This window comes from Hyaena hyaena, unplaced genomic scaffold (genome assembly GCF_003009895.1).
Source record: "Hyaena hyaena isolate Hyena2069 unplaced genomic scaffold, ASM300989v1 scaffold_556, whole genome shotgun sequence".
NCBI classification, from domain to species: Eukaryota; Metazoa; Chordata; class Mammalia; order Carnivora; family Hyaenidae; genus Hyaena; species Hyaena hyaena.
In genome coordinates, this window is record NW_024081189.1 from 166,666 (window position 1) to 194,638 (window position 27,973).

Below are 27,973 nucleotides of genomic sequence, written 5' to 3' on the forward strand. Positions count from 1 at the left end.
ATAATCGTTATCAGCAAAGGCCATTCATAGCCATTTATTTTTCACTCCTTCAAATGTGTATATGGAGACCTGCCTTGTGCCAGGCCCAGGGAAAGAGCCCGAAGCATGGAGCTTCCCCCTCGGGGTTTCCTTCCCTTTCTCCCTAGAAGAACCGTTCTTTCCATGGTGCATCGAGCACAGTACATCGAGCGTCCGATGCTCTCCCACCAAAATGAAACAACGAGGAGGCTTGGAATGCTGGCTTTTCCTGCTCACTTTAAAGCCTGTGACAATCAAGAAGTTCAAGGCAGGAAACTGAGGAGGAGTTAGTTACTTGCTACTGTCCCGGAGTCAGGTAAAACTAACCAGAGCGCTGTGCCTCAGAAAGTACGAGAAGCGCGTGTATGAATAATGGCTCATCGATGTTTCTTAGGGCTTCCGCAGACATGGCTATTTCCACAGCTGCAGAAAGAGCTACTGCAGAACTACATGCACAACATCTACAATTTAGTAAAGCTGGAAAGAATTTTATTTTTGTACAAACGAAATGGGGTGTGGTTCATTTTCTTGCCAAAGGGCTATTTTATTCCAAGGCACTGCTGTCTGCTGACCTTCATTTATAGGCTGAGCAATGTTCTATTTAAATCAAATTAACTCATAGTGGGCACTTTTTTTTTAGGATGCAATAATTATTGCAAAGAAATAACAATGTTTAAATTCGATTTGTTCTTAGTTTAGATTTGATTACATTGAGTTATAAACGAATGTCTTTGTTCACACAAGGTTTAAATTTAGGAATATTTTATGTTGAGAAAAAGGGCCATTTTAAGTTCATCTTCTTTTCTCTGTTCTTTTTTAATGTTTATTTATTTATTTTGAGGCAGAGCGAGGGCAAGGGAGGGGCGGGGAGAGAGAGAATCCCAAACAGGCTCCGAACAGTCAGCGCACAGCCAGACACAGAGCTCGATCCCACGAACTGTGAGATCATGACTTGAGCTGAAACCAAGAGTCGGACACGCAACTGACTGAGCCACCCAGGTGCCCCCATTTTCTACATGTAAGAATATTTTTAGGTTTCATGAAGTCCAATATTTTGTGTATCTTATCCACCTTTGTGGCCACGGCACCCCACAGACACATGAAGGCATATGATGTTACTATCCCTGGTCAACTAGTACTTTATTCATAGTTTGTACTTCTCGATATAGCCTTGAGAACGTGGGGCACCTTTTAGAGTTTTCCTGGGTTTACATCCATTTAGAAATGGCCTATAGGCCTTCTTTTATGTGATGCTTACGTTATTTCAAGGTACCAGACTTGCCATGTCATCCTCCCTTTCTTCTTTTTTTTAATTTTTTAAAGATCATTTATTTATCTGAGAGGCAGAGAGAACGAGTTGGGGGAGGGGCAGAGAGAGAGAACGAGAGAAAGAGAAAGAATCCCAAGCGGCGCTGCCCGTTGCAGGGCTCTAGCTCACAAAGTGACCTGAGCCAAAACCAAGAGTCAGACGCTTAACCAACTGAGCCAATCAGGCGCTCCATCCGTCCCTTCCTCTTAACACAAATCTCTGGTTAGGGTAGTTTCCCATCTTTGGCTTGCACCTATAAATATATCCTAGCTTGCTTTTTTTTTTTTTTTTTTTTTTTTGGTCAGAGAGCCAACAAATCCCGGAACACTTTGATGTAGGGTCAGGCATAAAATGTATGGGTTAGCTTATATTTTTAAACACGTAAACCTATCTACAGTCATGGCCATTAGGCTGGATTTGTTTTTTAATTATCCTTAGATGAAATACACAACTTTGATTCTTCGTAGCCACTTGTTAAAACGATTCAACTGTAGCTTTAAACTGGAGACCCACAAACTGCTCAAAATATTTGTTGAATGTGTCAGTGTCCGTCATCATTTCCTGGTTTTTGCTTTTGAAAACTTCCACCACAGGAAAGAAGGGGCATCATAAATTGAAGATTAATTCCTTTCAGAGTCACCCATTTCGAAAGGCCACATGTCCTTTTGGAAAGAAGTTGATTTAATTTCTAACCCTCTGCCTTCCCTAGCACTTGAATTTTTTTTACTGGTTTATCTTCTCTTTTCTCATACTTTTATGAAGGTAAACTTTTTAACATTCACATGTCTATTTGTCTTACTGTAATAGCACTCCAGGCTTTGAGACATTTTTTCCCTCTGCCTCTAGTCAATCATCAGCATTACCTATTATTACCTTTTCTCTTGATCTAATTTTATTTGGTGGTAGCAATAAGTTCATAATGGTCTCTGTAACGTATGAATAGAGTCATGTTTCCAATGTTTCCTTTGAGGGCGAATTCTTTAAACTGCTGGACGGCATATCCTCACAAAAGGATAAATTAAATGGCATACAGGTTTCCTAGCTTCAGTCAAGAATCTTCTTCAACCTATAACATTGTTAAAATCTTCCCTATATACAATAAAAAGCAACAGAAAGCAGTGTTTTTGCAATGCCATTAAATACAGCAGAGAAGATAAACTCCCTTATTTATCTTGAATGGTAATACTTAAGGAAAAATTGTTTGAATTAGAGGAAGACGAACAGGTAGACATAGATATCTGACAAGATCACCTAAAGCAACATTCATTGACCTGTAAAAGGGGAATGTTTATTGAGCACCTACTATCTGCTAGTTTCTTTACAAGTGTTCTCATTTGATTTTATGGACAACACTGAAAACAAGTGGTATTAGCCCATTTTGTAGATGGTGAAACTGAGGTTTAGAGTGGCTAAAAACTTGGCTCAGTTGGTTGAGCCTCCGACTTCAGCTCAGGCCACGATCTCATGGTTTGTGAGTTCAAGCCCCATATCAGGCTCTGTGCTGACAAACAGCTCAGAGTCTGGAGCCTGCTTCGGATTCTCTGTCTCCCTCTCTCTCTGCTCCTCCTCTGCTCGTGCTCTGCCTCTCTCTGTCTCTCAAAAATAAATAAATGTTAAACAAAAATTTAGAGAGGCTAAAAACTTCCCCCATGTCACAGAGTTATAAAATAGCAGAGATTTGCGTAAAATAGTAGAGAGTTGCGTAAAATAGCAGAGCTCTTGGAACCCATATTTCATGCTAAAACCCATCCTGACTATAAAACGTAGTTCTAGAGGCTCTTTCTGCAAAGAAAAAAACAAAAGAGGTGGTAGGAATGAGTTGTCAGGTCAGACTCATGTTCCCCATCACTTCCAGGTCATCATGCTATGCTCAGACCCACCTGGCCCTTAGGGAGGCTGCTGAACTTGGAGGAGAAAAACATTAGGGGAGGGTCTGAGTAACAGCATGAGATACCTTTAGAGAGGGGCATGCAGTGTATGTAACTATGAGCCATTCACATATACAAAATATTAGCTTTCTTCAATTTTTTAATGTTTATTTTTGAGAGTAAGAGCGTGAGGGGTAGAGGAAGAGAGAGAGAGAGTGAGAGAGACAGAGGATCCCAAGTGCAGAGAGTCTGATGTGGGGCTCAAACTCAGGAGCCATGAGATCATGACCTGAGCCAAAGTCAGATACTTAACCGACTGAGCCACCCAGGTGCCCTCCCCTTTTTAAAATTTTTTTAATGTTTATTTTTTTTTAATTTTTAAGATGTTTATTTTTTAGAGAGAGACAGAGAGACAGAGAAGGAGCAGGAGAGGAGCAGAGAGAGAGAGGGAGACACAGAATCTGAAGCAGGCTCCAGGCTCTGAGCTGTCAGCACAGAGCCCGATGTGGGGCTCGAACTCCCGAATTGCGAGATCATGACCTGAGCCAAAGTCGGACGCTTAACTGACTGAGCCACCCAGCCTCCCCAATGTTGATTTTTTTGAGAGAGAGAGAGAAAAAAAATATACAAAATATTGGTTAAGTCGAGTATTCGTAATTTGGGGAGTCACCACACACTGAATCTGGGTGCAAATTAAGTGGCAGCATCAGAATTCCTACCAGTTAGAGCTCTGCTTATGAAAGGAATATAAAACTTTGAATTTATTGAGTGACGTCATGGTCATTTAAGGGACCAACAGCCTGAGACCAAAAAAAAAAAGCCTATGGACAAACAGTCCTGTTACCAACTCCAAGATTAAAAGTTCCTTTAGGATACCGAAGGTTCAGGGTCACAAATAAGCTCTGTATACTTGAACTGAGTTTAACAACAACCTGAAATCTAAAGGCAACTTAAAAACAAACCTGTCTCCCCTCCCCCATTAACAGTTCCGTTTGAAAAAATAGAACTTCCTATGATTGTACACCCCACGTGAGATTCTCCTTCATCCTGCTTTGCACCTGTTAAGTAGATCAGAGGAAACCAAAATATTTCTGAGACATATACTTTACCTAAACCAGCTTCAGTTTAGAGTCAAATACCATAGACTATATAAAGAACAGCCTTTTTTTTTTTTTTTTTTTGAATACCACTGTTTGCAATCAAGGCTCTGTTTTGCTTAAGCCAATGTTTAAGTTTCAGGGATTGTCAAAGGACTTTATCTTCAAAAACAAAAATCTTTGCGATTTCTCTTCTAAATATTTATGTCAAAGAAATAACCAGAGTTGCAAAAATGGTTTGGGCCCAAGGATGTTCACTGAAGCATTATCTGTAAGATATGGAAGCAACATAAACTTGCAGCGACCTGGAATTAGTGACATGATGAGATACCCATTATGTGGAAGATCATAGTGATTTTAAAATTTTTAAAAAATATTTGATTACGTGAAAACATGTTCATAATATGGTAAGTGAAAAGAACAGAATACAAACTGTATACACAGTATGATCCCAATTTTTAAAATATTGAACTTTCTGGGTAAGGGATGGGCTAGATGGGTGATGGGTACTGAGGGCACTTGTGATGAGCGCTGGATGTTGTCTAAGTGATGAATCACTGAATCCTACTCCCAAAACCAGTATTGCACTGCATGGTAACTAACTAGAATTTAAATCAAAATTTTAAAAGAAAAAAATATCTTTCTTTCTACTCTGGAAAAAGATAAAAAATATGAACAGGTGGTTTGATTATGAGTAATTTTTATTTTCTCTTTTATAAATCCTCTTATAGTTTCCTCTAACATTTTTACAGTGACTTTGTATTTTCTACCCCAAAATAATTAAAAACATTTTAAGTATGCACTGCTTAAGATACTTTTTCAGTATATTAAATCATACATGTGGACTATTATAGCATTTCCTATCATTCGCAGTTCTAGAAAACACTTTGCAGTCTCTAACGGTAATTCTCTCTCATCTGAAATACAAGCACCAAAATATCAAAAACAATGATTAAGAAATGACAAAAATGGGAATACATAGCTAGTTACAAAACACAGGAAAAGAAGCTGAAAAAATTACACTAGTCAGTGAAAGATAGTGTCAATTACAGATTCAGTGTCAATTACAGATTGTTAATCTGAGTGCAATACTATGTAATTAGAGCATATATATATATACAGCTTAGAAGAATCAGAGTTGGAAGTTTCAATAAACAGGTTACAAGATTACGAAAAATAATTTGCTAGTGAATCTTTTAAACCAGAGATAGTAGAAATAAGAGATAAGACTTTATAAAAGAAATTGACTTCTAGTAGCAAAAAGAACCCACTCTTCAGAACTAGTCACATGGTACCTGGTTATTTCAAAAGACTTTAACTCCGGGCCTTTTGCTTATTTCATTTTAATTAAGTACTATCACTTTACCAACAATATTTTGACAAATACTATCAAATACCACATGATTCCATTCATGTGTGAAATGTACAAACAAATGAACAAGAAAAAAAAGTCTCTTAAAGGTAGAGACTGGTGGTTGCTACAGGGGAAGGGGGGGGTGATGGGTGAAATAGACAAAAGGGATTAAGAGTCCATTTCTGGTGCTGCCCTCAGGATTGTTGAATCGCTACAAAACTAGTATCAACACTGCATTTTACTTATACTGGAATTTAATAAATAGTAACAATTTGAACCAACAAAATAAAAATGCACGACAACGCAAAGAATGACAAGAGTTAATGACCCATCATATAACTGGCAACAGGACAAGAAACACTGGAAATTAATTCCATGTTAATAGTTTTAAGGGTGGGAGGTGGAAAGGACGCCTCAGAAGCCAGCTACCCAACAGGCTTCTCAAATGCAGATCTACCTAACTACTCATCTTTTCGGTGTTAATGATGGCATTCCACTTAAATATACAGATTATCTCCTCCATTAGGAGCTTTTCCAAACCTGTACTCCTTTAAAGGGCACTTGCTTAAGGAGAAGGACTTGCTTTCTCACTGGGCAGTTTCACACAAGACCTCCCACGGTCACAAAACTAAGAATGAAGTAGGATAAGCCAAAGGATTCGGTAATGATTACCAACAAACACTAAAATACTGTTCAGTAGTTACTTGAGAAGGAAGGCAGGGGTCGGGGAACCCCATCACATTAATGGCTTTAAAAGGCTGCCTGGACACATTTGAGAGGAAAAAAACATATAAGAAAGTATTACATAGAGGTTTTTATTCTTTTGTTATTAACCATTTCTCTTGTTTTTCATTGTATTATGTCTGGCTTTATTTGTCCTTCGCTTGTAAAATCGGAGGGCTGGAGAAGTAAAAATGGGGCAAGACTTCAGTGGTAAGGATTCTACCATTTCTGTAAACCTTTGTTGACGTTTTAAGTGTTTCAATGATACACTAGCACAGTACTTTGATTTTATACAGCACCTGTCTGCTCAAGAGCCAAGGCTCACTTATCCATAGCTAACTTATGCTTTCAGCGCGCCTGAGAAATATACAGATTGGAAACAAATGGCTTAATGAAGTAAAATCCCAAACATGAACACAGAGAACTTGCCTGATTTACCTCCAATGGCCTCTATGTCCAAACTGTAGAGGGCAAAAAGCCCTTGCATTCCATGCTCAGTGCCTTTTCCGATAGACAACACTATCTCCTTACCATCAAACAAATGTCCGGACCATTAAGAAAAATGAAGCTTTCTTGTAATGTAAAATCGGTAGGTCTAATGCACCAAAATCGTTGTTAAGCAATAATACTAATGGTACCCCTGTATTTTAAAGAACTGACATTAGTCATGGTGATCATCTTCCTGAATAGCTGCTGGTCTGCCAACAAGATATTTTAGCGTGGTTCCATACAGGTGCATTCAATTTTTTTTTTAATCAACTAATATCACTGAAATAGGCCAGGCTATAAATATTTGGGGAAAAAAATCCCAGCAAACCAAAAACCTCAAGTCACGCTCTCAGCTGTATAAATGAGAAAATGCATAATGTATTCAGTGTTAGTTAGCGATATAAGTTTAAGTGATGTTCTCAAGGTTAAACTATCAGTCAGTAGCAGAGCAATGTCTAGAATTGAGTTCTTCTGAAGCTAAGGCCAATATACTTTCCCTCTAGGATTTTAATTTTCATTTAAAGGCATTGTTTTTTCCTCTCGAAAACATTTTATACTGACAGTTGTCTTTCAAGTGCTAAGATTAAGGCAAATTACATATTATTAAACACACTGTATTTTTTTTGACACTGCCCCACCTTTATAACTACAGTAAGTTGGCCCGGGAATTATGACCTTCTGAGACTGACATTTCAGGATTAGACAGTTTATATTTTGAAGCCATAACTATAACCAAAGCTGTATCATAACTAAAAACAGCTAGTCCTGACCATTGGCATCTAAAATAGTTTCCAACACTGTAATGTATCCGAAAAGGTTTTGAAATCTCCGACACAGGGAACGTGTGTTATATGGTATATCGCTCTCTAGAATAATTGCACAGGCTCAAAACATGATCTAGCTATTTTCTTCTAAACTGTGTTTTATTCGTTTCACAGATCAAATTTTCCCCTCTCTGGATTACTTTTAACCAAAAGAAAAATTATATGAGCAAACATGGAATGATTCTAAAGCCAGATACCCAAGCTGTCGTGCATGGATAGATGCTGATTTTCAATTTTCTACCAGCAACTTTTGGAATCTGTACTGAACAGCAACAAAGAGTTTAGTGGTCACGTTTCACCTAGACTGTGGGACATGAAACACAGTAAGACACAGTAACAAATTCATGACTTTATCCTATGTGGTAAGACTATCATGTCCGTAAATTTCTTGGAATGGCAAGTAGAAGTAATGCCTAAAACAGAATATGGAATAATGGAACGTGGATGTTCTGCCTTTTTCCCCCATCAGTTTCACCAAAAAGAAATCACTTTAGTTCTCAAGCACCGTGGCTGAGCTACGCCTTCTTTTCAGTAACACTCATGTGGTGTGCCAAGGAGCAAAATTTCATTTAGTTTCTTTCTGATAGTGCCCTGGATACGAACATTCTGCCAGTATAAATAGTCGAGTCTAATGTGCACGTAACCATTTGTAGAAGAGATATAATCTCAACCAAAATATTACTTACCAGTTATAATTAATCCTTCCACCCCAAATGCCATAAGCCTAGACATTTTTAGCAGTGGTATGTAAATGATGACATCAGACTAGAGACCCTGGACTTCAGTGTTGATTGGGCTAAGTCAAGGCAGAGCATAATTTGGCTCCCTACCCCAAGGAAAGAAAGAGGTTGATAACTTGGGAGATCGAACAGAGGTTCAGAATTAGACTCACAACCCCGATTGTAATAAAAACCCGAGCTCATTAAATCATCCCCCCCCCAAAATAAGTCAGTAACAAAACCTCAGTGGTTTTAAATGAGTGCACATCTGAAGACAAATGAAATGCTGTGTAGACTGAGAGCCTAGTGATCACCCTGTTTTGACATGAGTTAATATTTTCTTTTTTACGAGTTTTTTTTTTTTACACGTTTATTCATTTATTTTGAAAGAGTGTGTGCGCACCGCCCCCCCACCTGGCTGTCAGCAGGGTGGATCCCGCGGTGAGATCACGACCTGGGCTGCAGTCAAGAGTCCGACACTTAACCGACTGAGCTACGCAGGCGCCCCAGGTGTAATAATATTTTCAAAAGAGCTTATTCCACTTTAACCTCATTGGATAGTTGTACTCTCTTTTGGGGTTAAATATTTATTAGGAGTTCAACCTAAAATTTTATTATCACGTCACCTCCACTAGGGGGTTCTATCGACCAGCAGAGTTAACTCTGACAACCCAGGTGTAGCTTAAATCCACTCTGGGCTCATCTGCACCACAGGGCTAGCCTGGGGGTCAGAACTATATGCTTTAGAGGAGTTCTTGCTTTTCGACTCAGAAACCCAAGCAGGACACAAAAAAGAGAGTGCTCGATCATTCCGGAGGTTGCCGCAGTGGACAAAGGGTTATTTTGGCTAATGCACACAAAGCCAAAACGTCTTAAACGTTGCCAGTTTCATTTATAGCTGCCCTAGTTTCAAGGCTGAATAGGTATCAACTGAATCCATTTTTGTAAATAAGGAAAGCTTTTAAACTCCTGACCTCAGAGACTCCTCTGCCCACTGCGCACTTCTTTTTTTTTTTTTCCTCTGCCCATTGCTATACTCTGGGGTATATTCTCTGAATATCAGAACTGCCACGTTTTTCCAACAGCAGCCTTAACTTGGGCCACATGGGCAGGTAATGGTCATTACGGGAGTTGTTTCAGGGTCCTCTGATTACTGCATCAAGGCCAAGGTACTGAGTGGCTCAGCCAGTTAAGCCTCCCATTCTTTTTTTTCTTTTTTAATGATTTATTTATTTTTGAGAGAGCACAAGTGGGGGAGGGGCAGAAAGAAGGGGACAGAGGGTCCCAAGCAGGCTCTTAGCTGACAGCAGCGAGTCCATGAAGGGGTCCTACTCATGAGCCCCAAGATCGTGACCTGAGCCAAAGTCTGGAGCCCAACCAACTGAGCCACCCAGGTGCCCCAAGCCTGCCACTCTTGATTTTGGCTCAGGTCACGATCTCCTGGTGGTGAGATGGAGCCTCAGCCTTGGGCTCTGCTCTGACAGCGAGCAGCCTGCTTGGGATTTTCTCTCCCTCTCTCTCTCTGCCCCTCCCTGCTTGTATGAGCCTGCGCTCTGTCTCTCTAAATAAACAAACCTTTTTAAAACAGAGAGACTTAAAAAAGAAAACAAAAAACCCACCACAGATTCTGACAGGCAAAAACGCAACCAGCTAGACTTATCAAATTTAGAATCCACAGTTTTCGTGCTTGATTTCTGATCCAATTAATTCCAAACCACAAATAACTGGTGGTTAATTTTAGTCAAGAAATGATCCACCACCTTCACGTAGATGCCTAATAAAGAGAACAGTTCAGTTAGAATATAGGCCAGAACCAGGAATATAGGTAAATCCTAATTTTTTTTAACAGCATCTTACAGAATAGAGCTTCAAAAGTATCGTTTAGGGATGAGGTGGGTGTAAATTGGAAGGCCGATTTTCCTAGAAGATAATCAGTAAGATGTGCTTTGAATTCAGGAAAGCTGCAAGTAGACTGAAAGGCCACTGGGGAGACCTAGCCCCAGCATAAACACAGTCCAAGCCCTTATTTTAAAAACAGCTCCTGTCTTTATTTTGGGTAAAATCTGAGCCCCAAATTCCCTTTCTGTTCCCCTCATCCAAATCCAAGTAGAGCTCCCGGGAGTACAGGCTAGTTCACACTCGCCCTCTCCTTTTTTGTCGCGGGTTGTTTTTGGAAAATGGGCTTCAGCCATTACATTCCAGTTTTAAAGGCAAAAGAAGTCATGTGACCATGACCCTAGGGGCATCAGAGACGTGGGGCACGTGATGCCCATCAGCAAGTGGAGGACATCGGTCACTGCGCAGGAATTCACCGTAAATTGCACCTCCAGGATCACGTCGAGGCTCCCACGCACAGTGTGACACCGGTAGAGTGGAGTTAAGAGCTTACCTCTCAGGAGTCTGTCATTTCGCTTTCCGTTTTCTACCTGCGGGGCGGCCAGCCAGGCTCTCTTCCCCACTCCACCCCCTCCCTCGACGCAGGGCAGGCACCCCCAGCATCCCGTCTGTGGGATGCTAAACGGCGAGGCTCTCCCACGCAGCCGGCCCCGAGCCCCACCTGCACCACTAGGGACGGTGTGCAGATCTGGTGAGGCGTGAGCAGCAGCGCGTCGGGCAAGTGTCTGAAAGCCTGATCCCCACTCCAGCTCCCGGCCTGGGAACGTCTCCCGCCCTGGGGCCCGGCCGTCGGAGCCGCCCGCACGCTAGAGCTGTAGCCGCGGCGGCGGCAGCAACTTTGCGACTGGCGAGAAGCCCGGGGCGGGGGTTGGTCGGCGTCCCCCAGTCTCTTATTAGAGCGCTTAAGTACCGCGGGTGGAGAAAAGTAAACAGCGGCAAGTGCAGCTGGGGGTGGGGGGCGGGGAGGGCACATCACCCCCTCCCGCTGCCCCCGCCGCTCTGCCTCTCCCAGGGAGCCCCGGGAGGTCCCGGGCTGCCGCCGCCCCGACCGCGCGCTCGCGGCCACAGAGCCAGAGGAGCCGGGCAGGGGGCACGCCGAGGGCGCGGGGTCGCGGGAGAGGAGAGCCGAAAGGTGCTGCCCCAATGGCCCGGCGATGCAGTGCTCCTGAAAGGACAAAAAGTGCTTACTCATGGGGAGACGCGGTGCGATCGCGGCGCTCTCGCCGCTGGCCTGGGGAGCCGGCGGGAGGCCGGCAGCCGCAGCCCCGCTCCCTCCCCGGGCCCAGGCAGCCGCTCGGAGCCCCGGAACCGGCGTGAGCCCGCGAGGTCCGCCGAGGCGCCGCGGGCCGCCGGCCCCGGGATTTCCTGAGTCCGGGGCGGGAGGGGGCGGGAGGGGGCGGGGGACGGCAGTCGCCGGGGAAGAACGGCGGAGGGAAGTTCGGCGCTGGGTCTCCACTCCAGGGCGGCCGCCGAGGAAGGGGAGGAGGGCAAGGGCTGGCGTCCAGGACCGAAGCCGCAGGTAGGCAACAAGTTAAGAGCAACGAGCGAGAAAGCCCCATTCCCGGGGTTCAGAGCAGAAAACGTGTTTGCGGCGCCGGGTCTTGGGGCCCGCTGTCACTCCCACCCATCGCGGTCGCCAACGGTCGCCTGGGCGTCGGGGGGGTGGGGGGGGAGCACTGGGACTGAAATTTCGGCAGCCCCTTCTCCGTCCCGCGTCCCCGCGCGCGGGGCACGTTCCTGCAGACGTGCCCGGAGATGCTCTCTCCTGGACCCACGCCTGCCCACGCCCCGGGCACCCGCTCCCGTCGTGCCCTCCCGCGCCCACAAAGCACTTACATAAAGTCGCAGAGTCCCGGATCTGGCCCGACAGCCTCCGACCGACGCTCCCGGACAACTTCTGCCTCTCGGAATCTTTGCAGCGGCGGTTCTAAAGCCAGCGCTCCCTCCCTCCCGCCCTGCCCCCTCCGCCCCTCGGCCGCCGCCATTGGCTCGGGTGGCGCTAGCGCTCGGCCTGGGAACCTGGAAGGGGATTGGGCCACGCGCCTGTCACATCAACTGGGTGGGGAGCTGGGAGAGGAGTCGCCGGGGTGGACACCCCGGAGGGATGGGGACTCTTAACTCTGCGGCGGGCAGCGCCTACCGGTGCCTCGCGCATGCTTCTCCCTCTCCCCGGCTAAAGAGGGATTAGAAGTCCACACTGCCAGGCTCAGAGAAATGTGCAAAAAGGGGGTGGGGGGGTGTAATCAATGTAAAGATGTGAATGTTGGGAACGGGAGTTTGAAAGTCACCAAGCCCCTACTTATGTCTGAGGGTGCTTTTCTCCCCCTCCCCCCCCCCTCGGAATGCTGAAGAGAACCTCGGCACGGGAAGGTACATTTCTAGTAGTTTCCACTGTTCGGATCAGCCCAGGTGCGAAACAACGCGGAGGGGAAACCTCAGCAATCTTCCCTTTAACCTTCCGAGGTCCAGGGCGCAGAATATGGACGGGACCGGCTCTCTCAGGTCTTTGGTTTCGTGCCAAGTAAATCGTTGAGCCCAGTCACCTGTCTGGCCGCGCTGTCCAGGCGGAAAGGGGTGAGAGGTCGAGGTGGGCAGGCACTGTGGAACGAACCTCGTTCCGCTCGGTTGGCTGCAAGTGGATGTCAATTCTCCCCAGTCTCTTTCCCCCAGGGAAATCTGGGGAGACGCGCTTCTGCTTCCCGGAATACCTCCTCTGTTCCCCAGAGCACCTCTCCTTCTTTGCCCAGGAGATCGCGGCCGTGTCACAGCTGGCTTCTCGCAGGAACACACGCGGAGGTTTCCCCTCCCGATCTGCATTCCAATCCTTTGGCTCGCTCCGGCTCCAAAATCAGCTGTGAGGGCCACACTTGGAGGGATCCTCCGGGCTCAGGTCAAGGGATTGGCTTGCGGGACAGCTGCGGAGGAGAAAGTCTAAGCCCTTTCCCGTCCCAGTCGTAACCATTTTGTTCCGGAAATGTGTACTTGGAATTTTTTCCTTTTTGGCGAATTTAAAATTGGCTCCATTGCATCCCATTTTACATGCGTTTTAGGAAAAAAGCTAAATTAAGAGTGGCCTGAAAAATTGAATGCTCCTGTAAAGAAGCCCCCGCTTGCTCTGTTATTATGAATTTCCTTAGAGAAATTAACCCGCAGCGAGTGCCCGGACTTCTTAAATGGGAAGGGGTACGGGGGTCCGTAGACTGTCTAAAAGCTAGATAACCAGAGAAGGACTTGGCACGGGGGGGGGGGGGGGGGGGGGCTGGGAGGAAGGACTCATTAAATATTTAGTAATGATTAACCAACAAGAAGGACTTATGAAAGGCACGGGAAGGTGAAAAAGAAACGAGAGGGCAATCATGCTTTCAGAAACATCCAGTCTCTGTTAGGAGAGCTATAGTACCGGGTCACGTTCAGGTCAGGTTCAGGTCAGGTTGGAGTCAGGTTGGAGTCGGGTTTGCGTCAGCACGAAAATACTGATTTCAACGTGTTGCTGTTACGTTGACCATACCACACACATTTACAACAGGCTCCGGGAATGAGGTCCCTGGCTTCCAATAACCGGCCCAGGGTTTGGTATGGTTTCTAGAATGCTTTGCACGAAATTTGTAGACACACTAAATATGGTAGTCAGTCGTCGGCCTGCTGTAAGTCACCACGGAAAACCTTCCGCCTGCTTTTAAACTTAAACTTACAGACTCAGCCATAGCGTGAGGGAACTCTGCAAGCTAAGTTTTCCAGTATGGGTATATTTGTTACAATTCATTAACTTAATTTTCTACTTCCATTTACTCCCCAAGTTTTAGAATTTGGAGTAAGGGAAAATCTTAAGAACTACTATGCATATGCTAATTTTGCTTTCTTCTTTCTTAATCAGAAAAGCTTACATTTGGAACCTTTAATAAAGGTTTTTGTTCACTCATTAACACTGAGGATGTCAGAATTCAGCAAGAGTTTGTTGTCAAGAAATGTCATTTTATTTATTTTTTATTTTTAAACATTTATTTATTTGAGAGAAAGTGGGGGAGGGGCAGAGACAGAGACAGAGGGAGACACGGAATCCAAAACAGGCTCCAGGCTCTGAGCTGTCAGCACAGAACCCTACATGGGACTTGAAGCCACGAACTGTGAGATCATGACCTGAGCGGAAGTCAGATGCCCAACCTACTGAGCCAGCCAGGCGCCCCTGAGAAACATCCCTTTATTGGAAGTGCAGCGGTCTACAGTTTCAAAGCCTCAAGGTTGCCGAAGTGGTGGCACTAGTCAGGGCCTCAGAAGTCTCCATCAGAAAAAAAGATGCCTTAAACACGGAAGCACCTGTTGGGATGCCAGTTGAGATCCCGAAATCAACAGTATAATCCCAGTAGAAGAGCATTTTAATGAATATAATGAAAATAGTCATTTTGACATAACCAAGCTACCTTCGTGTTGCCCAAAATGGAACAGTCTTTTCAAAGATGAGCATTTTCCCTACAAAACGGGCTTCAGATTCAAAGCATCACTCAAACTGCACTTCTTTCTGATTGTGCACACCGTAGATTGAACTCTTATAGGATCATTCGCAAACTAACCCCAAATTATAAGGCTTGCGCAGAAGGCCTCCAGTGTGGCTTCTAGCCGCTTATAGTCAAAATAGAGGCTCTAATTCATCTTTTGAAAAATGTTTATTTTGAGAGAGAGAGAAAGAAAGACAGAGAGGTAGCATGAGCGAGGGAGGGGCAGAGGAAGGGAGAGAGAGACGGACTCCCGATCAGGCTCCCAGCTGTCAGCGCAGAGCCAGCTGCGGGGCTCAATCCCACAAACCGTGAGATCCTGACCTGAGCCAAAATCAAGAGTCGGGCACTTAACTGACCGGAGGCTCTATCTAATTCAGCCTACAGTACCTTGCACAGCAGCCTGGCAGGTAGCATTTCAGTAAATGTTTGTTCAACTACTGGTTATCTGATGGTTCTATTCTTGTAAAAATAACAAAAGAAAACAAAACAAAACATCTACATATGTACACAGGTTTCCACACAGATCCTGTGAATCGACAGCCTAAACGTTTTCACTCTTTCCTTCCATCTCCAATTTTCAATCTCACGGACCTTTGTAATAAATAGCATAAAATCAATATCACCAAATTTTGAAAACCATTTCTTCTTCCTGTATTTGTTTGACGTCATAGAAGGCTTGGGTCTCACCCTTGGGTTTTATCTCTGTCCAACATACCTTTCTTTCTTCCTTTCCATAAGCATATCCTTCTTTTCCTTGCTGTTTCCTACAGAGCTCTCCCAGTCCAGTGCACAATGTATTATGTGCACGTATTCTGAGGTTTTTTTCCTGAACATTTCTTAGGGTAAATTATGTTTCCCTTTTATCCATATTTTTAAAACCTCCTTTCTATAGTCTATTAAAAGGTGATTTTGCAGGGCGGCTGGATGGCTTGGTCAGTTAATCGTCTGACTCTTGATTTCCGTTCAGGTAATAATCTCGTGAGATTGAGCCCCAAGTCAGACACTGGGCTGACTGAGCAGAGCCTGCTGGAGATTCTCTCTCTCCCTCTCTCTCTCTGCCCGTCCCCAACTTGCGCTCGAGCTCTCTCAGAATAAATAAATAACTTTAGGGGCACCTGGGTGGCTCAGTTAGTTAAGCGTCCGACTTCAGCTCAGGTCATGATCAGGCCATGAATTCCCAGGTCAATGAGTTCGAGGTCTGTGTCAGGCTCTTTGTGGACAGCTCAGAGCCTGGAGCCTGCTTCAGATTCTGTGTCTTCCTCTCTCTGTGTCCCTCCCCTGCTCATGCTCTGTCTCTCAAAAATGAATAAAGGTTAAACAAATTTTTCAAATGAATAAACTTTTTTTTAAAAAGTGGTTTTGCTACACAACCATTATATAATAGAAATAAAGAATCCTGATCAGTTCAATACAAATAATTTCTTCTAATTCACCTAACTGTTTTCTCACTGTCTAAATGTGTAATTGTGTACCAATCTACTTAAAAATTTTATGTTTACTTATTTTTGAGAGAGAGTGAGAGTGAGCACTAGCCGGGGAGGGACAGAGAGAGAGAGACACAGAATCTGAAGCAGTTTCTAGGCTCCGAGCTGTCAGCACAGAGCCCGACATGGGGCTTAAACTCACGAATGGTGAGATCATGACCTGAGCCAAAGTTGGACGCTTAACTGACTGAGCCACCCAGGCACCCCTCTACCAATCTGTTCTAATTAATTGCTTCTCGATGTATCAGTTCATTTCCAGGAACCAATATATTTTGCTTTCCTCTTATGTTTTAATACGATAATTCTATTCCATGTCATGATATATTAGGTTCTTAGGTTGATCCTTCATTCTTCTTTTTATTCAACGTGTCTCTTCTGGTTACAAATACAGCCTCTATGATAATAACCATAGCAAATAGTGATATGAAAATTTTTAAAGTAAGTCTGATTTTAAAGATTTCTCTTATCCTTAAAATATTAGACATGAAGGTGGCCTTGGTAGGCCTGGAAAATTCTTAAAAATTTTTGACCCAGAATATAATAATTGCAAATTATTTCCGTTGTTTATTGAGTGAAGATTGTTTTCATGTTTCCAACTCAAAATGTATGCATGTGTAACGCATGAGTGTTAATTCCATGGATAGGCACTTCCAAATATTTTTCAAGTGTCCGTGATTACTATCCATCTGAATGTCTGCTAAAAACCTGCCAATTTTAAGCACGTTCTAATAAAGAAATTATTAGGATGTGTCCAAGAGTGTTTTCATATTTTCACTTATTACAAAGAAGAACAAAAGGCCAAAAAAAAACCCCTCAAATACAATGTCTTTACTAGGATTAGGACATATTTGATCAACATTAACCTTCTATTATATAGATCGGCTATCTACATAACAATGATGATATCACTATCATCCCTGGAAATGCTCAAAATTAAAATGTTACCCTCAGGTTTCCTGTCAAATATTAATCAACAATATTCTTTTTTTTTTAAGTTTATTTATTTTGAGAGGGGGAGAGAATCCAAGTCGGGGAGGGGCAGAGAGAGAGAGAGACAGAAACACAATGAATCTCAAGTAGGCCTCACACTGACAGTTTGGATCCTGGCTCAGGGCTCAAACCCACAAACCATGAGACCATGACCTGAGCCGAAATCAAGAGTCAGACGCTTAACCTAATGAGCAACCCAGGCGCCCCAACTGACAATATTCTTTTAAGTGCCTTTTATGTTCCTGGCATTAATTAAATATAATAAGCAACAAAGAAAAAATATAGTCTCAACACACATAGAATTAAACATCTAATAATAATTCAATGACAAAACCAACATACAAGAAATATTGAGGAAACATGATAGAATATACAAGGGACGTTGTGCATATTCTGGAACGAATGGGGATGATTAAGCTGAAGCAGTCAGAGAAGGCATCTTTTGTGCCCCTGGGACCTGAGTTTGGCTTTAAAAGATGCATCAGACTTGATAAAGTCTAAGTGGGAATGAAAGGCATTCCATTTCTGGGAGGAAAGAAAAAGGACAGTTTGGGGGGAGTTTCTGGGATTGGGCTTCCTTTACAGCCTTCCACTTCCCCGTAGGCATAACAAAAGCTTTAAATTTGCCAATAATAAAGGTTCAGGGATAACCTCAATCAAAAAGAAGGTGGCTTGAGGGGTGCCTGGGTGGCTCAGTGGGTTAAGCCTCTCAGGTCATGGTCTTGTGGTCCGTGGGTTCGAGCCCCACGTCGGGCTCTGTGCTCTCAGCTCAGAGCCTGGAGCCTGCTTCTGAGTGTGTGTGTGTGTGTGTGTGTGTGTGTGTGTGTGTCTGCCTCTCCCTCGCTCATGCTCTGTCTCCCTCAAAAATAAATGTTAAAAAGAATTTTTAAAAAGAAGGTGGCCTGAGATCCCTTCTATTTAATCCACTTCAAAGATAAAATACTTGTTATACTTCCTTTAGAGACTGAAGGTCTTCCTTTCGGTTACAACAATTTTGATAGTTGCTTTAGATATAGCCATGTCAGTGCGCCCCATGAGGTTTACATAACTAACGGGCACATGTCACATTTTGATTTTGGAGGAAAAAATGTACATGCCTGTAAATTACAGGGCAAGGTAGGTGAGCGCACTAGCTCACGTACATTATCTTGACTTCGCTATTTTGTGTGTCTGGGTTATAAAAGCATTCTTTTCGATGAAATATTCAACCTAAACCTACATCAGAATGTAATTTCCAACCCTGAAGGTTCCCTACAGGAAGGGTCTGTTAAAGATATCCCAGAGAACTCGCAGGATAAATTGTACAGCATATTTCAAAATTCATAAGGATTATGCATCATTTTCTACACCGCGATTCAGGCTTCTAAAGAAACAGTCATGTCTAGCCTATTATGTGTGATTGTCTGGTTCTCAAATGTTAGGCTAGATTTAGGTGAACTTAGGAGTGTCCTTCCGTGTGTATGAATGTGTGTGTGCATGTGTGCATGTGTTTGTGTGTGTGAGAGAGAAAATATAATCGGGTTTTTAAATGCTATAAATATTTGAGTCTGTGTGCACTAAATATGCAAAATATGACTCTAAAAACAAATTGGTCATGTTGCAACATGGATGAACGTTGAAAACATGCTAAATGAAAGAATCCAGTTATGAAAAATGACACAGTATGTGATTCCATTTATATAAAATGCACAAAACGGGAACATCTATAGAGACGTCCATGGAGTAAAACGGGGAATAACTAACTGCTAAGGGGGTTCCTTCATGGTCCTGAAAACGTTCTAAAATAGATTGTGATAGGGTGGCTAAGGCCCATAAGCATCTGCCTCTTGATTTCAGCTCAATTCATGATCTCACGGTTTGTAGGATCGAGCCCCGCATAAGGCTCTGCGCTGACAGTGTGGAGCCTGCTTGGAATTCTCTCTCTCTCCTTCTCTGTCTGCCCCTCCCCTGCTCACATGTGTGTGAGTGTGCACACCCACATGTTCTCTATCTAAATAAATAAATAAGCTTTATCAAAAAAAGTAAATAAAATAGATTACAGTAATGGTTGTACAACTAAAAATCATTCAACTGTACCATTTAAGCAGGTGAATTGAATGGCACTGTGAATTATATCATAATAAAGGTGCTATTAAAAAAAGGGAAAATGACAGAATTCGTCTGCTTAAACACAGGAAACCCATACTAACGAGGATATGACATGTGATGGCAGAAAACAAGTATTATAAGGATCTGTATGCCAAGAGGCAAACTACACTCAGAAATCCAAAGGGTTTTGGACGATAAAGGAGTCTATGTCCTGGCCAAGTGTGAGCCCTTGTTTGCCACTGTCTTGGAAAGAAGGGCAAAGTGCTTCGCTATATCACAGAAGAGATTTAAATGTTGCAAAAATATTTAAAACAAACCAAATAGGCCAGAAACAGAGTACAAGTAGCAAAAGATGATATATTTCTTTTTTTTGGTACTTTTAGAATTAAACATGTGGCTATATTGGTTTAAAGATTTAAATCATGCCAAGGTTTTAATAACAATGCAGTTAGAAGATCTGGTCTAAATAATCTTAGAAAGTGTCACAAAAGTTTCATTTTGATTGTTTTAAAATGTTTAAAAATTTTTTTAATGTTTTATTTATTTGTGTGTGTGTGTGAGGGAGAGAGACAGCATGAACAGGGGGAGGGTCAGAGAGAGAGGGAGGTACAGAATCTGAAACAGGCTCCAGGCTCTGAGCTAGCTGTCAGCACAGCCCGACACGGGGCTTGAACCCACCAACCAGGAGATCATGACCTGAGCCGAAGTCGGACGCTCAACCGACTGAGCCACCCAGGTGCCCCAGAAGTTTCATTTTGAATCAACAAACATCTTTGATAATTCAGAACCAGAATGCTTTCACATGTTTGTTTCTTGATCAATGCCCTAGGGTCCCCTGAACAAGAGTGTAAATGGAATGTAAAGCTGTCCATTCAGAGGAGGATTTCTTTTCACACATTGAGCAACATTATGATAAGGTACATCTCATTCAGTGGATGGAATGGAGTAGGCCGATAAGTAATTCATGTTAACTAAGCTTTTTAAAATATTTTAAATATTTGGGAGTCCCCTGGAAAGGACATCATGTGAAATGAGATCAGACTCGAGGAATATTCTAGCTCAGGAGTCAGCAGACGTTCATTGTTTATAAAGGGCTAGATAGCACGTATTTTTGGCATACAGGTCATACAGTCTTTGTTGCAACTACTCAAGTCCGCTGTTGTAGTACAAAAGGACCCACAGACGCCAAGTAAACAAATGGGGATGGTCGTGTGCCAATAAAACTTTATTCACAAGAACAAGCAGCATTAGATTGGGTTTGCTGCTGCAGTTTGCCAATGGACCCCTGTCTAGGCTCCCATGTTTGCTCCAATATGGATTTGGGAACCGGTTGGACTTGGCATCTGGATGGCCCGTTGGCAGCCCAGGTTTTCACCTGGGTGGCATTGTGAAGATTACAATTTTCTTCTGTGTAATTCAACTTCAAGTGTGGATTTGCAAAAATGCTATATAAAGATGCATTCCAGGGACATTGCCATGTAGCAGGGTGGAGTCCCTTCCAGAGGTGGGTTGACAAAGGAAGTCAACAATAGAGGCACTGGCTGAGGTCAAATGGCACGTAGGGCATAAGCAGGTCTCCAAAGCCTTGTACCTACAGAGCAAAAGCAGGGCCGGGACTGACCAAAATCAGGAACTCTGTCCACCAAAAGCGATGTAAAACCCAAGCCTTAAGGGCCTAAGATGAGCGCTTGAGAAGAAGGCCCAGTCAGGTCAAGGAAACCTGAATAGCAACCAAGCAGAGAGATGATCTGGACAGCTATTTGAGCCTTGTAATTAGTTACTCTGATTTTAAGAGGCACCGAACGACCGACATTACTCCTTGGGAGGCTGGAGGAAATTATCTACATCATAGGCCCAATTCAGTGTCTGCCAAGAGGTCGCTGGTCAGGTCATTCTGCCCCACAATGGAAAGACTTCATCCAGTCTGCTTCCTTAATTTTCTTTTCTTCCCAACCTTACTGTCACATATACAAAATTCTTTCTCTTCTGTAAAAGGACAGTGAAGCCCTTTGTCTTCATTGAATCCGAGAAATAGATTCTAATTTTATTCTTTCCAATTTCTTTTTTCTTTTTCTTTTCTTTTCTTTTTTCTTTTTTTTTTTTTTACCTTGATTGAAGCAGGTACTGCTCGTTAAAATGGCATAACCATTCTGGATCATGGTAAGGTCTGACTTGAGCAGAGCAGAAACCCCAAGGAGAGAGAGGCATAAGTAACAGATTGCAAACCATTGGAAGGACTTCCTTTAAACGCAAATATGAATACCAGGCTCTCCTACCTTCCAGCAACACATGATTACGTGTTAAAGCTCCCCAGATGCACAGAGCAGATGCGCAAGACTAGAACCGGTTGTTCGAGATTCTTTCTTCTTTAAAATTTGTCTCAGAATATTTAAAATAGTACTATAGATCATTCTTCTTTACCAGAAATGATTCAGAACATTAAGGTCTTTGTTATGCCTTATTTTCCATTTTGATTAGATGTAAATTTTTCAAAAACGAATCAATACTTCAATTAATATTTGTATCAACCCAGGTTTGAGTGTGTGTGTGTGTGTGTGTGTGTGTGTGTGTGTGTAGGAAAGAAAACTCTGAAGGATGGAACAGCTCAGCCTCCAGAGCGCAGGTCAAAATATCAGGCTAATTGAACGCTTATCGGTAATAATATCATTGTTTCCAAATGTCTCACAGCGTTTTAGAAATAGCTATAAATACAAACCCGATTTCTAAAAAGGAAGTTGATACGTCATTTATAACAATGTGTATGACAGGTATGAAAGCATGAAATATTACATAAATTCAAGAAACCCATAAAGCAATTATAGGTTCTTCAATTACGTTATCTAAAATGAAAGTACAATGCTTGGAGCTGATTTCTATGTTTTCGGATATTCCTATTAAAAGCCATTAAATAAATTATGGTGCTTTGGTGCTCCATGGAAATGAAATATTTGCTTAAACACTGATATCTCCAAACTGAAAGCCAACATCTTAAACGTCAGTGCGGAGTAAAATTCTTTTCCATGATCACTAAGATCGGTCATTTCAGGTTTTGCCCCGAGGGCTAAACACGAATCTCATGAAATGACTATAGGTTTGCGCTGCTCAGTAACTCAGTCTTTACTGCCAGACATATTCTTTTGTTTTGTAATACTCCTTAACAGATTTTTCGATCATTTAATGAAACGGAATTTGATGAGAAACGAGTACTTGAACTATATGTAGATTTGGGCAATGTTTTTTGGGATTTGAAAACATGAAACTACATAGAGACGATACAGCTAGGATGCATTGTGAAGGTTGCCATCTTTATTTGGTACTTTGCACCATATTGGCTTCAGATAGCTGTTCCCTTATCGTTGGTTGAGTTCTGGCATCTTGTCTGGAAAGCCGAGTGATAAATATTCATGATGTTTTAAAGTAATTGCGAGTAAAAAAATGGTTGCACTGAGAATCGATTTTAATTCCTTCTTGTTTTTTCTTCCCCTCTCAACGTTGCAGGGTCATAAGTTTCTAAAAACTTTAAAAAGTTATTATTGTACATGTTCCAGGGCCTTCTTGGAGAGGCATAAAAAAGGAATGATTTCTCCTTCTCTAAAACCAAATGCAAATGATCAGATATGTAAACCTTAACATGCAAATTAGTGAAACATTCCACAGATTTTCTACTGCCACTTCCCACCCCCTCCCCACATTCCCTTACATTCTAGCCAAACCAGAAATTTCATCATTTCCCAAATATGCCCATCTACCTATACAATCCAGTTTCGAGAGTGGAATGGGAAACATGTGTGTTTAAGGGAGACTCAGAACTTGGTTTGAATCTGCCTCTTACTATCTGTGTGGTTTCAGAAAAATCACTGAGTCTCTGTATGCCTTTGCATCCTCTTATGAAAACTCAGGGAATTCGTACTTCAGCATAGTGCTACGTATATAGAATGTGCTCAAACAATTATTATTGAATGAAGGATCAAGTATAGCATACATAATAGTATGGGTAAATACTCTTACCATGTATCCTCTGTCCCCTTGTGAGGTCTGCTCTCATGTTCCTTTGTTCCTTTGTAATCCAGCAAATACCTACCGATTCTTTAAGTCCCGCAGCAAATGGCCTATCTTCCGAGATGATTTCTCCAGCCCCGCCAGGCAATCCTAAATGGTTCTATCTCTTCATCTCTGTAGCCATCTCTGAGCATTGTGTTGCCATTGTTGAGCTATCTGCTTCCCCACCAAGGTTTAGGAAGCTCCTTTATGGCAATGGTTCCACCACATTGGGCTTTGTGTCTCTATTTTCTAACCAAGTTGCAGGTACATAATAGAGCGACTAAATGTTTGTTGAAAGATGAAGAGACTGAGTTGTCTGCCAGAGCTTTTTCTAGAATGTAAAGCTTTTGACTATACTTTTTTTTTTTTAAGGAATCTCTACACCGAATGCGGGGCTCAAAATCACAACCCCAAGATCCGGAGTCACATGCTCTACCGACTGAGACAGCCAGATGCCCCTTGACTATACTTTGTAATTCACATATTTCCCCCACTAGGCCACGAAATCTAAGGGAAGGGCTCTTTCCTTGAATTTGTAGTCAGTGACAGGCTCAATAAATGTGTGTTGAATTAATGTAGGCAAAATCTGTCTTTAAGGCTCTTTCACCTATTTTTTTATTTGAGTAATACTCTTCCCCTCATTTCACAGGATCCTTACAATATCTGTCTTTCCATGTTTGTTCTGTCTCTGCTTTCTTTGGCTAAGCACCAAAGGATAGGTTTGAATAAGATACACTCATTTCCGCTAATGTTTCCTTCGTGAACTCCTTCTCTCCCCACGAATCAGTGCCTCAGTTCAGCTATAATGTAAATGTCCGGGCAAATGATGGTATAGCTTGGCTTCATGGCAACTTGCTTGGGAGGTGAGGGAGATTTAGATGCACACTCCTTAAAATAGCTTTCAAATTAAATTGTACGTGGCGGCTATCCAGTGTTTTGGTTGTCGTGTTAGCCCTCGGCAGAGGTGTGATAAGTTAGAAGATAGCACACCAGCCTAGGAAATCCCTCCGTTTGAACTGGTCCTTTTGAATATAGAGGATTAATCCCATCAAGTCTAATTGTCTGCTTTGAGTTTGGGAATGCTCATGTAATGACCTCCTATGGAGCTAGGAGAGAAATCTTTGTTCTACCTCCCTTCCAGATTACCTGAAGTGACCCCCACTTTGCTATTGTTTGCCCAGCAGCCAAGAAGGGATCGCTTTCCATGCTGCTTTTAACTCGAAGAAATTTGTGTTCTAGGTGCGTATTCAGCTAGCACGTAGTGTACCAGAATTATCTGTTTTAGGAGTCAAGTGGTACGAATCCAAAATTAATATGGATGCCTAAGACTCTTTAGTACAGTCTCTTGCAAAGCTCGTCTTTGATTGGGTGGTCCTCGCATGGGTCATCTTCCTTTTCTATCAGTTACCCAAATTACCCCATGCAATCATCAAGGAAGGAATAGGACATTTCTCTTATGATTACAATTTTAAATTCTTGAAGGAAAGCCTTTTCTGTTAAAAAAAACAAAAAACAAAAACCCTCCTAACTCTTCAATGGCGTTATGTTGACCATGTCAGATTGTACAAGAAGAAACGTTTTAGTCTATGAAGAGTACTAAATGAGAATGTAGTTAGACGAAGGACTGTTAGTAGAATTTTCCTTTTACGTTATCCTGATACTTGTTTTATCTCCCTTCAGACATCTGTTCCCAGAGACTGTTGTCTTTACTCCATAGCCCCGTCTTTCAATTAGGGATACAGATAAGCAGTTGTCATGAGAATATCAGGTCACTGACATTCCATAAGTGAATTCCAGTGCCTGTTACAGACACAAGTGGTGAGTGTTCTCTGTCACTTGCAAACTATAAATTAATTAAGTTGACAACTTTTCCTTCTTCATGTTATGCTTTCAGAGGGACTTTTGAAATACCATTTGTTGCGGTTTCTGATTATAAGAGTCACATATGGTTATTGTAGAGAGTTGATAGTACAGAAAAGTACTAGGAGGAGAATAAAAATCTCACCACCTAGAGATAGGAGCTGTTAGCATTTTGATGTATTTATTTACTGCTTTCTAATGTGCATATAAAATACTTTTATTGGGATTGTATTATATATAAAATGCGACATCTTGGGGTTTCAAAGTGTCCTTACACTTGAAAACCTTTTAAATGGCTGTATAACATTTTGTCACGTGACTATGCCATGCCTTGTTTATTAAAAACAGCATCCTTTTATTGCTGGACATTCAGTATGATTCCAATTTTTCCATCTTAAGAATAAGTCTGTACTTAATCTTTGTCTGAATTTCTGATTGTTTTATTAGACTAGAGTGCTACAAAGGAACTTCCTGGGTCTAAGTGTGTGTGTGTGTGTGTGTGTGTGTGTGTGTGGTTTTTTTTCACCCCAAAAAACACTCCTGAGGGTGCCTGGCTGGCTCAGTTGGTAGAGCATGCAGCTCTTGATCTTGGGGTCATCAGTTTGAGCCCCACGTTGGGGGCAGAGTTTACTTTAAAAAACATACAATCACAATAAGAATTTTTAAATTGTTTTAAAGAAAGTTTATATCAATTTACTCACCCACCAGCAGTGTTTGAATGTGCTTGTCCATTTCTCTCCCAAATAATTGTTTAAAAGTTCTTCATTTGGTGAATAGAAATGGTATATATCACTGGTTTTTATTTTATTTTATTTTATTTTTTTTTTTTTATTGTAAGCTCTATGCCCAATGTCGGGCTTGAACTAATGACCCCAAGATCAAGAGTCTTGTGTTCTTGGGGCACCTGGGTGGCTTAGTCGGTTAAGCGTCCGACTTTCGCTTAGGTCATGATCTCGCGGTTCGTGGGTTCGAGCCCCGCGTCGGGCTCTGTGCTGACTGCCAGCTCAGAGCCTGGAGCCTGTTTCAGTCTGTGTCTCCCTCTCTCTCTGACCCTCCCCTGCTCACACTGTCTCTCTCTCTCTCTCTCTCTCCTAGAAATAAATAAAACATAAAAAAAAAATTAAAAAAAAAAAAAGAGTCTTGTGTTCTACCGACTGAGCCAGCCAGGCGCCCCTACCACTGGTATTTTAAAATATTGAACATTTAAAATATATATTCATTAGGTTCTTGAACTTAGATCGTGTGTATTTATCTCTGTCCCTGTTCTTTAGCCATTTTCCATTTTGATTTTTGTGAGCTTTTTAATATTTCAAACCTATCATCCCTTTCTAGTGTCTGTTGCAAATATTTTTCCCAGCGTGTGGCGTGTCTCTTAGGTTTTCTTATTTAGTAGTGGCTTTGGAGGTTCAATTTTTTCCATTTCTGTGTAGTCTAAATCTATTGATTTTTCCACGTGTGGTTTCTTTCATTGCTTATATGCTTTAAAATTCCATTCTTATTCGGTAGACTTTTTGGTTAGCTTTAATTAGTCAGATTTATAATTTTGAAGGCCATGGATTTATTCTATGCAACTGAAAATATAGCCATAGCTGCACTTTGTTCTTTTTAAATATTTTATGCACAGATTTGGAAGTGTTAGTTACAAAAGTAGGAACAGCTGTAATTCCTTTTGAACAGGACCGTATGCAGAGAGATTGATTCTTAAGAAGTCTTTAAAAAAAGAAAAAAGACTTGAAATGTTGACATTTTATTGCAGTGAACAACTGTGTTGATAGAATGTTCCACATTATTCACTTCACATTGTGTAAGAGCTCTGTAACTCAAGGCAACACAACACTCAAACCGAAGAATCCCCCAGCCATTTTCACGTTGAGGATCATCTTCTTTCAGAATACCTACAACAGCATTTCTCAAAGGGTGATCTCTGGGCTCCCGGCTTCATAATCCCTTAGATTCCTTTCCAAAATGGAGACTCCTGCATCCTCCCTCCAAACATAATAAATCAGATCCACCGGGGTCAGGGGCTCCCAATCCACATTTTAACAAGCATCCCAGGTAATTCTTCTGCACTCTCAAGTTTGAGAATCTCTGGGCAAGGAAGGAACATTAGTTTAAGAAGTGGATCCGGGGAGGCAACGAGCAGAGTGCACGCATGTGAGAAATTAGGGCCAAAGAGAGATCTCAAATCAGTATGTGAGACAATAGGCAGAAGGGACTGTCCAAAGGCGACAGGGCATCGGCGAAAGAGAACAGGTCTGTTCACCAGAAAAATCACTTAATATCCCATGTCCTAAGGCCAGTCACAGCTCTTCAGGCTTCTTAACTTTATTTTATTTATTTATGTTTTAAGAGAGCGAGTGAGCGAGTGTGCCAGCAGGGAAGAGAGAGAAGTAGAGAGAGAATTCCAAGCAGGCTCCATGTTGACAGTGCAGAGAGCCCTGCGAGGGGCTCAAACACACAGACCTTGAGATCGTGACCTGAGCTGAAATCAAGAGTATGATGCTGAATCGACAGAGCCACCCAGGCGCCCCTAGGCCTCTTATTGTTAAAACGAGGATAAGAAATACTTGTACCCCAGTGTACAAGATGGTAGAGATCAGGTGACATATGAATTTAACTGTGCATTGTAAAGTTCATACGCTGTATCGTTAATAATGGTATCGAAGGAGGCGCGGGTGGTGGTCAGCATCCGGACGATGGAGCACCAGGTGCCAGCGACT

The 27,973-nt window shown here is 42.4% G+C and overlaps 1 protein-coding gene across 2 annotated transcripts in view; it reads right to left on the reverse strand.

Moving 5' to 3' along the window:
- Positions 1-12,216, reverse strand: part of PLS3 (plastin 3) — an 88,906-nt gene extending 76,690 nt beyond the window's left edge. Inside the window, exon 1 of one of the 2 annotated variants that reach the window (XM_039256077.1) lies at positions 12,134-12,216. The gene's annotated coding sequence lies outside the window, so the exon portion shown is untranslated. The remainder of the gene's footprint in view (positions 1-12,133) is intronic. The other variant, XM_039256078.1, reaches the window with a different exon arrangement.
- Between the last annotated feature and the right edge of the window lie 15,757 nt (positions 12,217-27,973).